The 12,944-nt window shown below is 41.3% G+C and overlaps 1 long non-coding RNA gene across 1 annotated transcript; it reads right to left on the bottom strand.

Annotated features, from left to right (window-relative positions):
• Positions 1-2,665: 2,665 nt before the first annotated feature.
• LOC137205020 (uncharacterized) lies at positions 2,666-11,964 on the bottom strand. The gene is made up of 3 exons (XR_010933958.1): positions 11,770-11,964; positions 6,861-7,017; positions 2,666-2,934 (listed from the first exon to the last, which is right to left on the bottom strand). It is a non-coding gene; the product is annotated as an uncharacterized lncRNA (long non-coding RNA).
• Between the last annotated feature and the right edge of the window lie 980 nt (positions 11,965-12,944).

The raw sequence follows: 12,944 nt of genomic DNA, 5'->3' as shown, positions 1-12,944 counted from the left end.
ATTGTTTCTGCCTTTTGGCTATTATGAATAAGACTGCTATGAACACTTCTGTACAAGATTTTGTGTGAAGACGTTTTTAATTCTCTTGTGATATATATTTGGGAGTAAAATGTTTGTGTCATATGGTATCTCTGGATTTAATCTTTGAGGAATTCTCAAACTGTTTCCTAAAGCAGCTGCATGATTTTATATTTACAACAGTAATATATGAAGGCTCCAGTTTTTCCACAACCTGAGCAACTTTTTGATTTTAGCCATCATGGTAGGTGTGAAGTGGTATCTCATTGTGGTTTTGGTTTACATTTCCCAAATGACTAATGTTTAGCATCTTTTCATGCTTATTGGCTATTTGTATATTTTCCTTGGACAAATGTCTCTTCAAATCATTTGCCCATTTTTAATTGGGTTATTTGTCATTTTGTTGTTGTGTTGTAAGGGTTTTTTTAATGTCTTGGATATAAGTCCCTTATCAAATATATGGCTTACACATGTTTTCTCCCATTCTCTGAGTGGTCTTTTCATTTTCTCAATGGTGTCTTTTTTTTTTTTTTTTTTTTGTCCTTCCAGTTTTATTGCAATATAATCAACAGATAGCTCTGGATAAGTCTCAGCATGATGAGTTGACTTATATACCTCATGAACTGATGACCACAATAAGTTTAGTGAAACTCCATCATCTCATATAGATGCAAAATTAAAGAAATAGAAAAAAAGACTTTTTCCTTGTGATGAGAACCCTTAGGATTTACTCTCTTAACAGCTGTCATACAGAACATACAGCCGTGTTCATTCTATATATCATGTTGTACATGACATCCCTAGTGCTTACTTATCTTATAACTGGGAGTTTGTCCCTTTTGACCACCTTCATCCAGTTCCCTCTCCCTTTACACCCTACCTCACAAATCCAGTCTCTTTTTCTGTGAGTTTGTTTCTGAAGTATAATTGACCTACAACACTCCGTTAGTTCCTGGTACACAGCACAGTGATTTTTTTATATACGTTTCAAAAAAATCACCACTCCTCCACATCTTTTCATAGATAGTTCATTTCTTTTTTGTGCTAAAGAGGGTACCATGTTTAATTTTCTGGATTCCTACCCTTGACTTCAAGTGTCTCTGTGCCTAGATATAGCCCCAAGTGTTCTCACCATCTCTGCTGCTGAGATCTTTTTCTTTCTTTTAAACATCTTTATTGGAGTATAATTGCTTTACAATGGTGTATTAGTTTCTGCTGTATAACAAAGTGAATCAGCTATACATATACATATATCCCCGTATCTCCTCCCTCTTGCGTCTCCCTCCCACCCCTCTAGGTGGACACAAAGCACCGAGCTGATCTCCCTGTGCTATGCGGCTGCTTCCCACTAGCTATCTATTTTACATTTGGTAATATATATATGTCCATGCCACTCTCTCACTTTGTCCCAGCTTCCTCTTCCCCCAACCCCGTGTCATCAAGTCCATTCTCTACGTCTGCGTCTTTATTGAGATCTTGATCCTCAGAACTTGAGTTCTGTCAGCCCTCCTTTTACTCATTCATCTCTCATTTTTTAAATTAATTTTTATTGGAGACTAGTTGCTTTACAATGTTGTATTAGTTTCTGCTGTACAGCAAAGTGAATCAGCTATACGTATACATATATCTACTCTTTTTTAGATTTCCTTCCCATTTAGGTCACCACAGATCATTGAGTTCTCATTAGTTATGTTCTCATTAGTTATCTATTAGTTATCTAACCTCTCGTTAGTTATCTATTAGTTATCTAACCTCGAAGTAGGTTCTCCTTAGTTATCTATTTTATACGTAGTAGTGTATATATGTCAATCCCAGTCTCCCAGTTCATCCCATCCCTCCCTTACCCCCTTGGTAACCATAAGTTTGTTCTCTACATCTGTGACTCTATTTCTGCTTTGCCAATAAGTTCATCTGTACCATTTTCATCTCTCATCTTAGATCCATGTTTCTTCCTGCTGCATAACTTGGTATCTCATTGACAGCTGTCCTTGTGTAAGTCCCTGGCTTCTGCTAAACCCACAAGTTTGCTTGGCCTTCCCTTGTGTGAAGTCTTATCCTTGCCAGGGCCCTGGTATGGCAGTTGACAGGCAGGGAACAGCAGTAATGCTATAGGAATGTTTATGCATTTGCTCTTGGCAAAACTCAAGCCTTTTCTAAGCAGCAAACTGGAATCTTGGTCCTGGGGAGAGAAATCTACGATGGCCATGTGACTCCAACAAAAAATTCACACACAGACACATAGACACATCCCCAAAACACTAATATAATAGTTAAGTCAAGATGAGTTATTAAAATATTTCTTCTTATTTTCATTTCAAAATGGGATTAATATTAGAAAGTTTTGAAACTTATCAACACTGCTGTTCTTTTTTTTTTTTTTGCGGTACACGGGCCTCTCACTGTTGTGACCTCTCCCGTTGCGGAGCACAGGCTCCGGACGTGCAGGCTCAGCGGCCATGGCTCACGGGCCCAGCCGCTCCCATCACTGCTGTTCTTTATAAAGCAAATGATTCGCATGCAAAACGTGCTACTTCCCTTCTCCCTCTCCCCATCCCATCCTGGAAGTTAAATAGGTAGAAAATCCAAACACAGTGAAGAAGAATGTTGGTAGCTTCATGGGTGCTTGTACTGTAGCAAGTTAGGGATATTTCCGAGGGCCAAGGCTTGACTCAATATCACTAATATGATCCAGGACTATTTGGTTCAGTTCTTTTATTACCATCTGTAACAGCATTTTTTTTCTCACAGAGAAATAAAATGGTATGATGCAGAAAGAACTCCGTTAAAAGCTTTGGAACATTAACCTTTCTTGGTTTCTCTGTACTGATATAAATGACATAATTGCATATTGTGTTTGAATCCACGTGGGAAGTCTGAAGCGATGTTGTGAGAATTCATCTGCAGGTTGTTCAAACTCTATGAGAATATGAAAAAGGCACTATATTGGGAAAATTCTGCAACAATAACTGAATGCATTGTTGTTTTACTCTAACAGATGCAAATACGATGGAGGGGGAGCTGGTTTTCTCAAGCCAGCCTTGAGAAAACACAGTGATGGGTCAGGCAGATGAAATGGCTGTAACCATTGGTATCTAAAGCATCCTCTATGCACACTCTTTGATGAGAGTGGAGACAATGCCAGGATTTTATGAAGGTATGTCATAATTACATTCAACTATACTCACAATGACCAGTTCTTGACACATATCAGAACAATTTTGTAGTTGTCTCTTTTCCAATGGACTCGTTTTGTTTCTCTTTAAGTGTATGGCCAAATTCATTGTTAAAAAACTACAGATGATTTAATTTAACATGAAATGAATAAAAAATGGATGTACTCCCACCTTGATTGCTGTCAGCATTTTAAGAGTGGAAGAAGTATCTTTTTATGCCTAGGATTGAACAAGATCTGAGGGACAAAAGGCTTAGAATGCAGGGCTGAGGAAGCATCGTGCTGTCTGTCCCCAGGGGGAAAAGAAATCTGTCCTCATTTTGAAATAGCTTTTGACTACGGCTCAGAAACACTCAATGGGCAGCTTTAGAAATTGTAGTACCTTCTTCGACAGAGAGAAAAAGCACTGTATGTCTGTGTACTCTTAAGGGAGATAGAGAAGGTTAAGAAGTAAATGCAGAAATTATTATGTAATTGTAACAAGTTCCCACACTATGAAGTATTCTTGTTCCTTAAATTAGGAAACACTATTCATTCTTCTGTAAATGTAACTTTAAATTTTTCTGGAAAACTTCAGATTTCAATTATTTTGTTTTATATTCAGATCATGTGTTCCAATTCTACATTAAGGGATATATAGATGTATATAAATTAGTCAACATGTTAAATATACAAGAGGACTTTCATCACAGTCTTAAAATTTTTTTCTTCAGTATTCTTCAGTCTTTAAAAAGATCTCTGTCCAAAATGGTAGTTTTCATTTTGCAGTAGAAGTGAGCTGGGGGCACACATCTCCTGTTTTCTATCAATTACATCTTTCTTTCCCACACTTGAAGGTCTAATCTTAGATTTCCCTCACCTTTCTATTGCAGGCAATAGAAAGTGTCAAACTTAAAATCAGTTTTGAACTTGAAGAGTTTACATAGGGTCAATGGAGTTGAAAGTTAGGATTCTTTTCTGTGTAAAGGGTATGTCAACCAGGAAAAAATAAAAAATCAACAATTGTTTTTTGTGTTCCGTATGAAGCAGTATAAGAAAACTGACATATAAACAAGACGTTTCAACAATATGCTGAGATAAAGCCCTGAACATTAGTTTACTTTCAAAACGTTGAGAGGTGTCCTTCTGGAATAAAACCACATTTATAGAAAATAGGGGAACACTATTTTGAAGATCGACTGATAGTACTGATGTGAAACCAAGCATATTATCAAAGTATACACTCAGCCAGGGGAAGGCCTCCTATCTACCTAATACATTTCATTTTAAAAATGGTGTTTGTTTGTTATTAAAGCCATTCCCAGGGAGTAGAGTGAAAAGAGTCTGAACTTTAGAAGTAAGCAGAACTGTGCTCAGCAGTCACGACTAGACTGAGGATCTGAAGACCCCTCAGCGCCAGTCTCCATACCTTCCTTGAAGGATTGTTTTAGGAAGATTTAGTGAGATAAATACGCAAAACACCTAGTGGACTGTCTCCATGTAATTTATTCAACAAAAATCTTTTCCTTTCTCAATCCTAAAAGGAGTATAAGGACCAAGAAAAAAGTAACACTATAATTTCGCAATCAGATTTTATAGGAGAAAGTTGAATATGGATCACCTGCCAGAGCCTTAAACAGTGACAAATGAGTAACATTGGGAAAGAGGAGAAATAATTAGAATATAAAGGATGTTCCAGTAATTTTGTCTCAGCGACAGCAAAGGGGCCAATGTACTGCTGGTGTATGCACTAAAAGCCGTAGCCCTTCTAAGCACAATCAGATGGAATTGCTATCTTCTGGAATTGTCCAATCACTAGCAGAACAGAGGCTTACTTATAAAGCTTAGCCATCTGCAGTGATCATTCCTTGTATCTAATTATCAAATGCCATCTCTGAAAAAAAAAGCAGTTGTAAAGTTTGTAAGTTTGGGGAAATAATTTTGTAATATTTTAACTAGTAATTGTGCATGGACACAAAAATATGTGATATATACTATATAATGTGGTGCTTTACATGTTAGAAAGTACAAAATCTTTGTAATTAAATCAGTTACATTTTGCATAATACTTGTGGGATAATAAGACTTCATCAGTAAATGTTAACTTGATTACCTGTACAGAGACTCTCTTTCCAAAGAAGGCCACATTCACTGGTTCTAGGTAGGCATGAATTTTGGGGAGACACTATTCAACTCAGTATATCTCAGTTCTGTGATTTTCTCTAGAAATGTTTATTAGTTGGGTCCATATATTGAGTGAGTTTTAATCAGGGCAATACTTATAAAAAAATTATTATGGTACCACTTCCTGTACACATTAACTTTATCCAAGAATTATTAAATTAGTTCTTTTAGTGATTTTTGCTAAATGAACAAAATTTGTCTCTTTTCATAGAATTATTTGTCTTCAAGTTAGATTGTGAGTTTTGCATGTTTCCAATGACTTGGAATGAAAGATCAAAGCAAAGAACTATATATTTTTTGCAGCTCAGCTTTTAATTTCAGAAATGTTTCATCATCTGGATAATGGTCAAACTCTGGAGGGCTGGGTACTACTCCCATTCTACCAGTGACTATAATGTGATCCTGGGTCTGTCAAGAAACTATCACTTTTTAAAAATTTCAGCACCTCATAGATTTCAAAATAAATTCCTGCTCCAGAGTTTACAGATGAGAAAACAGAAGCATACAGGAATTAACTGGATTACCAAAGACATTATAATTAAATAGAGGTTCAGTTGGTGGAACTTGTAGTGCAGTGTTGTTTTTGCTATGCATACAATTGTTCTAAAGCTTTTGCTCCTTATTTATAAAGTGAGGAGAATATAACCCATGACTCTCTTTAGTGGTTGTTATAAGTATAGAATGGGGAGAAATAAATAAAAGAAATTTGCAAATCCTAGCTTCGCCTCTCTTTTGGCTTAGACCATTTTCAATAATTCTGGCTACTGACATTTGGATCTTGATTTCTAAGTCCCTTATTATAGTGAAATAAATAAAGTGAAGTGCATATAAACATGAAACCTATGTCTTACTTTAAAATTAGTAAATATTGGAAAATATTATAGAAATTACTACATTTCTTGTGTTTTATCCCCCCAAATAGCAATTTCTAATGATCAGATATCATCAGAGATGTTTCCCTATCACGACTTCGTTTCTTCTATTTTCCTAATTATATATGTATCTAGTATTGTAGAAATAACTCTAAAGTTAGCAATTTGTCAGCCTAGAAGAGCAAACAAAATATCAGGGACAGTGTGTTTGAGCACATTTCCAGTTTGTAAACAAGTCTTGGTTGGATAGCTCTGTTTGTGAAGTGGAAATGTGGTCAACAGAACCTTAGTCCCTACAGTCCACAGAGAAGGCTAAATCTGCTTCTGATTCTTACATGATCAACTGCATAAAATATTGATGCACCTAAGTGATGCATTGCTGTTCGTCTCTTTGTACTCAAATTTCACATGTGTTTACAAAGGGACACTGATCTGGAAGCAGATCGAAACAGTTACATATTAAAAGTTGGTGGGGACAAGAGATTGCAAAATAAAAGTTTATTTTCCAAGTCTCACACTTTCCCTTTGTGTACAGAGCCTGGACCTACATTTTGATCCTAGCCTACTGACTGGTCATTTTCTTTTCATTTTAAGCTTAATTTACAGAATTAAAAACCATAACTGAATTCTGTTACCTCTGCTGCGTGCTCTCCAACAGTGCACGTCCAAACAAGCCCATGGCAGCCCTAATCCAGCAGCCCGTGTGATCCTTTGGTCCGAAGGTATGTGAAAGGTAGGAGGTCAGCAGTATCCATATCCTTAATGAATGTCCGCCCTTGAAGCTGGGCTCACCTGCAATAAGAGATTCAAAACTGCTAATTAGCATCACTACATTAGAGGAGGAAAAACCTATTGGCATCCTGGTCAGTCCCTCTATAACAGCTTTCTACAGCATGGATAACGTCTACAGGCAGGGTCCATTAAGGAAACAGTCTTAATTCTGTATCTGACAACTGCTTTTATGATATACTGAATCAATCAGAATGTTTCAGTGCTGAATGAAAATTAAATATAGAGCCCTATTCAACCTTCTGAACCAGTTTACAAAGTTTGCTTGAATCCTATGACATATTCAGGTGAACTCTATCCTATCATTGGAACAACCCATGAACACAATGTTCTTGGAGGGTGCTGGACAGCTATACAGTCAGAAAGTTAGTATAATAGTTGGCAGGTATAGATTCTCATATAGAAGGAACAACTAGGAAGGTATTATGTATTATTCTTACGGACGAATGGTTATTACCAGAAGTGTTTTTATCTTTAGTTCTCACTTATTGCAAGAATTATGCTCTTGGCAAAGGATATCCTTTGGTTTCTGTTGAGAACACCCTTAAGGGATCAGATCAAGTTCTGGGAGTTTCCTTGGACTCTAACAGAAGAGCCCTCTGCTTCCTTTTAAGCTGGCTTCCCCTCTGAGAGGCCACTGCTTCTGATTTCTGGCTCCAGACAAATCGTTTTCTCAGGGGGTTTCTGAGGGAGCAAATCTGCTCAACCCAAGTTGCTCCATATTCTCCTGCCCTCCATATTCCCAGCCTAAACTGTTGGGCTTTATCCCTCACAGTTAATAACAACATCTGAAACCCTCAGGATAAGAGACAAAGAGCTGGGGCACATACTGCTTTATTCCGCCTGCCTCCTTTCATGTGCCAGCAAGAACAATAAACTACGAAGTTTTGAATCCCATTTTTGCCTTCACTAGCTGTGTGTCCATAAGCAAGTTACATACCTCTCTGTTTTAGTTTTATCATCCTTAAAATAGTAATTATATATTTGAGAAGACTATTCAAAGAGTCATATGTGATATTTTATATGAAAGTGTTCTAAAATAGAGTAGGACTTATATAAATAACAGTTTTCTTCCCCGAAACCTTGCATTAAGCTTCCAAGAAAGAGTAGAGACTAAGGGTAGGTGGGGAATGGTCCTGAGGATTTGTGTTTGGCAGTTCCTTCATGATCTGACAAGTTAGATCCTGTGCTTTGAGGAAACATGTCCCTGGGTGCCTTATCTCATCCAGAGTGGACCCCCCTCTCTACTTGTCTATACACCTAAAGATCTTCATTGCCTTTGCTTGGTTTCTTCCCTCCTTTGTGCAGGTGGGATGGGGAGTCTAATAAAAAATATTTTCTAGTACAATGCCTCTCTAAAAGATGCCACTTATGTGCAATACGCTCCTACTTTTATATCAGTGCTTTCTACAAAGGGAGGAGCAGGAATATCATGGTCTTGCTAATAGGAGTTACCATGTGTCTTTAGAAATATCTTACAAAGTATTGGACTTCCCTGGTGGCACAGTGGTTAAGAATCCTCCTGCCAATGCAGGGCACACGTGTTCGAGCCCTGGTCCGGGAAGATACCAAATGTCGCAGAGCAACTAATCCCATGCACCACAACTACTAAGCTGGCACTCTAGAGCCCACGAGCCGCAACTACTGAAGCCCGCGCGCCTAGAGCTCCTCAACAAGAGAAGCCATCACAGTGAGAAGCCCGCGCGACGCAACAAAGAGTAGCCCCCGCTCGCCGCAACTACAGAAAGCCCGCGCAAAGCAACGAAGACCCAACGGAGCCAAAAATAAATAAATAAATTTATTTTTTAAAAAAGAAATATCTTACAATGTATATTGCCTACATTTTTCCTCGTTGTTTTTTTCCCCTAAAACACAATAGGCATTTAACAAATACTTGCTAAAAAACAAATAAATTAGCTAGGGGTTGAAGAAGGACTTGGACATTTAGAGATTGGTGAGGGAAAGGGGCAATAGTAGTGAGGAGGCGGCACCGAGACAGTACGAGGTAACTTCAAGAATCTAAAACTTATATTAGTATGAAGGATGAGGGAGAATCTTTGAAATGCTCACGTATTTGTAAGTCATTCAAGTAGAATACTTGAGAAGTACTATGGTTTGGGTATTATTTCAGGAGTCCAGGCAAAAGTGAAATGACTGAGTGAGCTTTGACGCTGAGAAAGTTGGAATTCATTAAATGTGGAAGATGCTAAATGAAAACAAGTTTACACATGAAAAAGTGAACTGATTTTTTTTTTTTTTTTTTTTTTTTTGCAGTACGCGGGCCTCTCACCGTTGTGGCCTCTCCCATTGCGGAGCACAGGCTCTGGACGCGCTAGCCCAGCGGCCATGGCTCACGGGCCCAGCCGCTCCGCGGCATGTGGGATCTTCCCGGATCTTCCCGGACCGGGGCACAAACCCGTGTCCCCTGCATCGGCAGGTGGACTCTCAACCACTGCGCCACCAGGGAAGCCCTGAACTGATTTTATAAAAGCAAATGATTCGCTCATTTCAGGTGACTTGGAGGTCTCATGGACTTGTTGAGTCTGGATACGGTCTTATCCAGTATAAAGAGGATCAGTCTTATGTCCTAGGTGCCCAGTGAGATGGAGAAAGTGCACTGGAGGAGGTACTTAGATCTTTCTGCCACCCCTTCCTCCCTGGGGGATGGAGGGACATCTCCTCTAGGAAAACTAGCAGGCAAAAGCCTCGAGGGTTCTGAGGTCCAGCAATCATGACCTTCTCTGACCCACACTTTCACAGGCAGAAGTAAAAACAGGGTCCAAGAACAAGCCCACCCCACACATAATAGAAGCCAGCACCACCGTATGCCTTGAGGACCATTAGGCTTAACCCCAACTTGCCTTTTCTCCCTATTTATAGTAGTCCTTACAAGAAGCCTGGGGTCTTCCAGGTCATGCTGTATCACTTCTCATCTCCAGATTGCTATGTACATCTCCAAATCCAAAACCTTTCCACTGTTCCCCTTGGAACTTTTAGTGTGGACACCAGGTATCCAGTCCTGGAACTGTCCTTAACCCACAATGGGACTGTGAGTAAGTTTGTTTGTTTAGATTTCATCATCTGTAAAATGATGTTGTTGGACTAGATTGGTGGTTCTTAGCCTGGGGTTGAGGGACTCATCAGCCCACAATGAGCTTCAGGTGCTACATGCATCTCCTATTGTTGTGTGCAAAATTTTCAGGCTGTGTGCACATGTGTATGTGTTTTTTTTTCCCCTCATAGAAAGATTTGTGACCCTGAAATGGAGTAGAAGTCCTTGAAGTTACTTATAGTCCTAACTTCATATGATTCTAAGTTTTGAAAGTGGATGGTAGGATACAGGCTGACGTTGCTCTGCACGGCTAGAATGCAGTCTCAGTTCTGCCACAACCTGAGTAAGTCACTCCTCTTTTCTCACTTTGGTTTATATCGCTTGTAAAATGAAGGCATTGGCCTAGGTTATCCAAAATATTATTTTCCAATTGAAGGAATACAGGTAATTCAAACAAACCAGACCAACAGTAAGAAACAAAACCTGGAAGTGAGTAAGCCTGGGAATTCACACTGGTCCCTGCTGGGTCCTTAGGAGTCAGAATCCCAGACATGCTAATGTTCTAAGAGCACTCTGAGAGGGAAGATGGAGAGGTGGTTCCTGCATACGATTCTAGATGAGGGACTCAGTGACCTTCTCAAAGATGGGAGGTCAGGTCTTAAGGATGACTGGGAATGGAGAAGAAAAAGATTCACCGCCTCCTTCAAAAAGACTTGGGATCTGACTCCTCATAAATCCTGAAATAAATTATGGAAAAGATCTCACAGTGTTGGAGAATTGTTTTTGAAGGTTTAAATGAGTGTCTATAGACTAAAGCTCCCTTGTTAGTCTGCTTTTCTTATTAGGGTCCAGATAACATTTTATTTAGAAAATGGATTTGTCAACAACGTGCATAATTTTGATTTGTTCCACTTTCCTCCCAGCTCTCTCCTCCTGCACCTCACGCTCTTGCTAGCGCCTGTTATTTCTCTCTTTATAAGTGTGTCCTTTGCTCTGGAAAAGAAATTCATGACTAGGTTGGAAAAGAAGTTTATGACTAGGTTCTAAGAACACACACATAGCACTTCGAGGAAGTTGTCTGAACCCTCTCCTTCCCCAGATACAATGTGATCTTGGGGACAACAGGGTGGAAAGTGGAAGACCGAGCCAGTAATCCCTTCATTCTTTCATTCAGCACCTACTACATGCCAAACCCTATGCTGATCACAAAGTCAAATGAGACACACTCTCAGAGTCACACCAAAACAAAGCTGGATGCCTTCACCCAGGGATTTGCACTGGAATCTACTGTGTCCAGTGTTTTGCTCCTCCCTCCCTGGAAGTGGGGAGGCCAGTTGTATGACGACAAGGAGAGTGTCTTTGGCCAGTAGACAAGTTGTCTTCATTACTCCTGTGGGGGAATGGGATTGAATGGGGTATTTTTCTGGGCCTGGCCCAAACTTGGCTGTGCCTGGAGGGCCCATTAGGCTGCAGGTCACAGCAGCTGGATCCCAGGCGCCCAGAGCCGGTCACGCGTCTGGGCTGCCCGCTCCACGAGGTACAATGGAGTCATTGACTATTTATTTACTCCGTACAATAAGGCCGCTGTTGACTTAATTACGGGAGCCTCCCTGCCACCCCAAGGATCTTTAAATGACTAACGGACTCTACACTGCCACTAACTCATCTCTCCTTAACCTCTTTAAGACCCGAGTCTCCCCTACCTGGTCCGGCGCAATAGGCATGTAGGGAGCTTGAGAGCCAGGAGTTGGTGACCCAGAGAGTAGACTGGTGCTTTTGCTTGAGAGCCGGGGAGGGTTTGTCAGGACTGAGTTTCTGCGAGTTTCAGGGCTGGGCTGAGTCAGGCGCTAGCCCCAGGGAGTGGAGGGCGGCAATACTGCGTCAGGCGCGGAGGAGGGCTTAACTCTACCAGGCCTGCAGGGAAGAAGCAACAAAAGGACAAACGCTTGTCTCCAGCCCAGACGACCAGTCCCTGGGGACGCAGAGTCTCTCTACTTCCCCGGCCTTGGGAATTAGAAACTACAGTGTCCCCAGGGATGAGGGCAGCTCGAGGACTCAGGAGAGCCACGGGATCTCACCTGGCCCCTTCCTTACGCAGCCCGGTTGAAATTTGTTCCCCGGCCGAGCGCGCCCGGCCTGTTCCCGCTCAGCCTCACTTAAACCTCCCAGCGAATCGCTGCTCGCCAACTTCCTCTGGGGGCAACTTGTAAAGTCTCTGCTCTAGATAATAGTGTAGGGCCGAGGATAAAATAGCAACGGTATTGAATAGATGTTGACGTTTCCGACCCAGAGGAGCGGAGATCGGGGATTGTTTGCAGAAGCTAATCGTTTCTACTGAGAAGCACGGGGAGCCGGGTGTGCTCGCCGCCGGCGGCCCCTCCCTGGAAGCCGGGTTGCGGGAAGACTAGGGGACTTAGGCGCCCTTCCCCAACTCGGGCCTATTTAAGAAGTCTTCTAGACTATAGAATCTAGAGAATTTGGACCGGCGGCCGCCAGGCCTGGAATGCTCCCCAGTCTTCTTTCTCCAACCTTTGAGTCTGCGACCAACCGGTTCGGTGCCCACCAGATCTCAAACCCAACTCCTTTCTGCAATTCATTTGGGAGGTCAGGGACCTGGGAGGAAAGGAGGCGTCGGCCATTAAGGCGCCAGACCGGCACAGAGACTGTCCGCCGACCCTCCCGCCCCCAGCTCCCTACACTCGGGAGTGTCCCTTTCTGTTTTTAGAAACGAAGGCAGGGAGAGAGGGGCGCCGTGACTCCAGACGTCTCAGGGGGTACAGGCAGCAAGTGGGAAGCGCATTGGTAGGGTGCACTTGAGGTAGAGGTGGGGGTGAGGCGCAGGTCAAGTTCTTTCCCGTGGACTTCAAAGGGAAATGGC

Source organism: Pseudorca crassidens, chromosome 13, assembly GCF_039906515.1.
Source record: "Pseudorca crassidens isolate mPseCra1 chromosome 13, mPseCra1.hap1, whole genome shotgun sequence".
Classification (NCBI taxonomy): Eukaryota; Metazoa; Chordata; class Mammalia; order Artiodactyla; family Delphinidae; genus Pseudorca; species Pseudorca crassidens.
Note: the sequence above shows the minus strand (reverse complement) of the source record. Positions and strands in the feature narration are given on the sequence as shown.